Raw genomic sequence first — 4,700 nt, 5'->3', positions numbered from 1 at the left:
TTGGGGGTAGATGCTCGAGAATTTCCAGGGGGACGCCTGAGGCTGAATCCCGCCTTTGCCTATGCCGAGCCTCCTTCCTCATGACCTTTGCCATGGGCGGAGCTCCTGCTCCCGGCAGTGATAGAATTCCAGTTGAGGTATTCCAGATCCTGAAAGATGATGCTGTGGAAAGTGCTGCACTCAATATGCAATATGCACTCAATATGCAATATGCCGACTCCCGGCACTGGGGCTTCCCTTTCCCTCCTGTGAATGCACAGGTTTCCCAGGTGCAGCCAACTTTGCAGAGTCTTGCAGACCTGCCTGCAGTCTCTGAGAACACTGCTGGTTGAGATAAGGTCCAATCAGTAAAGACTGGAGAGAAGCGGCAGGCATTTGATGAAGGCAGTTGTTCCAGGCTCTTCTAGGGTTTTGCTGGCTGAGGAATAAACTCTTTTGAGCACTACATCAGAGGAAACTGAGTCAGCCAGCTGCAGAGCCCAGCCTCTCTAAGGGCTCAACTTTCTTCTGTGGATAAACTTCTGTCCTTCCTTTATCAGCTCAAGAGTAGGTAGGTACAGGCCTAACCTTGGAGCTGAAGCGCTGCCACCCAGAGGGTGGGGTGGGGGTGGGGGAGTGAGAAGCAGGCGAGCTTGGGGGAAGGGATCAGCCCACCACAGCCCTGGCTGGCAGCCAGAGCACCAGAGACTCAGGCTGAGGCAGCACCAGGCAGGACCCCAGGGTCCCTCTAGAGCAGCTCCCAGTAGATGTGCCGAGAACTTGGAGGGAATGTCAGAGCAGGGGAGTAAGAGGAAGGGAGGAAACTGAATACTCAGACTGGGAAAAAGAAATGGAGGAAGCAAGATGAAGGGCAGAGGTAAGGCTCCTGCATACAAAGGGGATGACTCTTCGCCCTCTACCCCTTACCCTCCCTTTGGTTGTATGATTTTCTTCTTTTGTTAAAGCAGTGCCTGCTTCAGAGCTGGCTGGGGGCTCGGCCCATCCACTTCCTGGGGTGTGTGCCTCTCCCTGGCGTCCCTTCCCCCTCCCATGTGCCCGCTGTTCAGTGGTGTATATTTCTTCTCCCAGACGTGGGGCACATGCCCCAAGGGACAGGATCCTCTCCTTAGTCGCCTTAGCTCCTGGAGCTCTTCATAAGGAGCTGGGGGAGGGAGAGGCACAGGAAATGGGAACTGAGCTGAAGCAGGGGCTGAAACTGGGTTGGGTGAGGGTGCTCCTGGCTCCCCAGCCTTCTGTAGTGACCTTCCTGGGGTTCAGGTTGCTGCTCCCAGGCAAAAATATGGTCTCCCCTGCCCTGCTTGTGGGCCCCATGGTGTGATGCTGTGTCTGTGTGTTCTACACAAAGGGACTTGCCCTTTCCCTTTGTAACCTACATTTGATGTGGATTAAACAGAGAAGGCAATGGCAACCCACTCCGGTACTCTTGCATGGAAAATCCCATGGACAGAGGAGCCTGGTAGGCTGCAGTCCATGGGATCGCTAAGAGTCGGACACAACTGAGCTACTTCACTTTCACTTTTCACTCTCATGCATTGGAGAAGGCAATAGCATCCCACTCCAGTGTTCTTTCCTGGAGAATCCCAGGGACGGGGGAGCCTGGTGGGCTGCCGTCTTTGGGGTCGCACAGAGTCGGACACAACTGAAGCGACGCAGCAGCAGCAAACCAGTATAAACAGTGAGTGAGTGAGGTCGCTCAGTCGTGTCCAACTCTTTTCGACCCCATGGACTGTAGCCTACCAGGCTCCTCTGTCCATGGGATTTTCCAGGCAAGAGTACCGAAGTGAGTTGCCATTGCCTTCTCCAGGGGATCTTCCCGACCCAGGGATCAAACCCAGGTCTTCCATATTGCAGGCAGACGCTTTACCATCTGAGCCACCAGGGAAGCCCCAAAAAACAGAGTAAATAGGTACAATGTTTGACTGGTTTTTCCAAGTTATTTTGCAAAATCAATTTGAAGAAGCAATGTAAAACTATATCCTATACCCAATTTGCCCCAGGGCCTACTGTGCCTTAGGCAAGGCAACATCAATTGAGACCAGTTCCCTCAGGTCTAGAAGATCAAGATCCACCCAGGGTGTTTGTTGTGTGCCCTTCCCAGTTTCTACCTCTGATCTACATAATTGAGGGGAAAAAATCCACACTTAAAGGGCAGCTCTCTATATGCCTGTATATGCCTGAATATTCCCTTTTGAGGAAGAGATCTACTAAGAGAATTATATGATTTTCTAACAGGAGAAAGTAGGCATTAAAGAATGCCCAGACCCATGCTATGCCCTGTACACTGTGCTATTAGAAACAGGATACAGCCTCAACCAGAACCATGAACAGATTCTACAAAAGGTAAGAGTGGATGTATGGGCTGACGGGAGGTCAGGAAGGGCCAAGAGGGCTGACCCAGGAGAAGTTAAACTCTGCAGCTGCCAAGGCTCCAAATGTAATGCAATACCTTTTGAAAAGTTGTGGGAAGATACAAAGCCTCTGATAACCACCTTTCTTAATTGCCTGTTAATATGACCCTGTGGATCCCCATAGAACACTCCAATTCTACTGATACAGAAATCTGGAGCCAGAAATTATTGTTTTGAACAGTATTTGAGAGTCATTAACACAATCATAGAGGATATGTGTCTGGGCCTGCCAAATCCTTACACTTTGCTTATACCTGGAGACTTCTGTTGGTTTACAGTTCTGTTCTTTTATAATTAATGGAGAGAGATACAGATACATTCTAAATACTTAGCCCTTGTGTATATGGCAAGAGATGTTTACTGTCATGTCGTGTTTTTAGTTTCTTGATGGGATTCTTCATACCAAAGTGTTTAATTTTGATGAAATCCAGTTCATTTTTTGGTTGCTTGTGTTTTTGATGACATAGCTATGAAATCATTTACAAGTCCAGGTCATATGCTTTCTTCCAGGAGTTTTATAATTTTACCCTTTATATTTAGGTCTTCGATCAGTTTGAGTCAATTTTTGTTTATGTTATGAAGTATGGGTCTGACTTCATTCTTTCGTATGTGGATGTTTAGTTGTCTTAACAGCATTTGATGAAAAGGCCTTTTTTCTTTTTCTAAGTCTTCGCATTTTGTTGGAAATCACTTGACTGTAGAACTGAAGGTTTCTTTGTGAACTCTCAAGTTAATTCTGTTGACCTCTGAATCTATTAGGCCAGTACCACACTGTTTTCATTTCTTTAGCTCTGTAGTAAGTTGTGAAATTGAGAAGTGTGACTCCAGTTTCCTTTTTCTGTTTAGCTTTTTTTTCAAGATTGATTTGGCTATTCAGCATCTCTTGAAATTCCAAATGAATTTGAGAGTCATCTTTTCTATTTCTATCATAAAGGCCATTGTGGTTTTAATAGAGACTGAATTTATTGTTCACCTTAGGGTATTATCATCTTAACAATATTAAATTTTCCAATCTGTGAACACAATGTCTTTAAATGTATTTAGTGTTCTTAAATACTTTCAGCAGTGTGTTGTGGTTTTCAGTGTTTACATCAGAATCTCCTTAGTTAAATTTGTTCCGAAATATTTTATTCATTTTAATGCTATGGTAAATACAAAATTATTTTAACAATTTTCTTTTTAGGTTATTCACTGCTCGTGTATAAAAATACACTTGAGTTTTGTCTTGTATCCTGTGACTTTGCTGAATATATTTATTAGCTCTAATATATTTTGGGGGGTTATGGTCTTTTAGGAGTTTTTTGTATATTGGATAATGTCATTTGTGACTAGAGAAAGTTTTACTTCTTCCTTGCAGTTTGGGTGCTTTTTATTCCTTTTTCTTCATGATTGCTCTGACTAGAACCTCCAGTACAATATTGTAGAAGCTGTGAGACCAAGCATCGTTGCCTTGTTCCTGATGCAAGGGTGTAGTAAGGGAAGGAGTTCTCATTTTATCATTGAGTTAGCTGTGAGTTTTTTATAGCCCTTACTTATGTGGAGGATGTTCATTTTAATTCCTAGCCTTTTGGATGTTTTATTATGAAAGGGTGCTGGATTTGTTAAGGGCTTTTTTGGCATCAGTTGAGTTAATCATGTGAGATTCTATTGTTCTGTTGATGTGGTGTGGTCAGTTGATTTTCATGGGTTGAACCATCTTTGCATTTCTGAGAGAAAGCTCACTTGGTTATGGTGTATAATCATTTTAATGTGCTTTCAGATTTGGTTTGTTAGTGTTTTGTTGAGTATGTTTTCATCTCTGTTTCTAAGAGATACTGTTCTGTAGTTTTCTTTTCTTGTGATATCCTTATTTGATGTTGGTGTTGAGATAATGCTGGCCTCTGAGAATGAGTTGAGAAATATCCCCTCATCTATTTTTTGAATGAATTCGAGATGGATCTAGGTTAATTCCTTAAATGTTTGATGGAACTCACCAGTGAAACTGTTCCTGGGCTTTTCTTTGTTGGGAACTTCTTTGTGATTGATTTTATCTCTTTGTTAATTATGGTTCTGGTCAGAGTTTTTAATTCTTGATCAATTTTGGTTGGTATTCATGATTATGAAATGTTCAAAACACTTTGCTGAAACATAAAGTTTAGGGTTATAAAATCTGTATATCTAAGGAGATGGAAAGAATGTCCAGATAGAAAATATCAGGGCAAACAGCTTCCTCTGATCTCTGGGACAGGGACAAGTTCTGCTGAGGTGGCCGAGGCTACCCCATGGGACCACTGTGACCTCCACCCCCCTCAC

At 43.8% G+C, this 4,700-nt stretch overlaps 1 protein-coding gene across 10 annotated transcripts in view; it reads left to right on the top strand.

Annotated features, from left to right (window-relative positions):
* Positions 1-4,700, top strand: part of CSF1R (colony stimulating factor 1 receptor) — a 76,314-nt gene that overhangs the window by 11,808 nt on the left and 59,806 nt on the right. For 3 of the 10 annotated variants that reach the window (XM_055558371.1, XM_055558391.1, XM_055558380.1), the window contains exon 2: positions 2,233-2,340. The exons of 1 other annotated variant lie outside the window; for it this stretch is intronic. The gene's annotated coding sequence lies outside the window, so the exon portion shown is untranslated. Of the gene's footprint in view, positions 1-366; positions 551-603; positions 857-2,232; positions 2,341-4,700 lie in introns of those variants that run through there. 6 more of the 10 variants (XM_055558422.1, XM_055558405.1, XM_055558420.1 and 3 more) reach the window with 5 other exon arrangements.

Source organism: Bubalus kerabau, chromosome 1 (assembly GCF_029407905.1).
Source record: "Bubalus kerabau isolate K-KA32 ecotype Philippines breed swamp buffalo chromosome 1, PCC_UOA_SB_1v2, whole genome shotgun sequence".
NCBI lineage: Eukaryota > Metazoa > Chordata > Mammalia > Artiodactyla > Bovidae > Bubalus > Bubalus kerabau.
The sequence above is the reverse complement of the archived record's forward strand: the minus strand, read 5'-3'. Positions and strand labels throughout refer to the sequence as shown.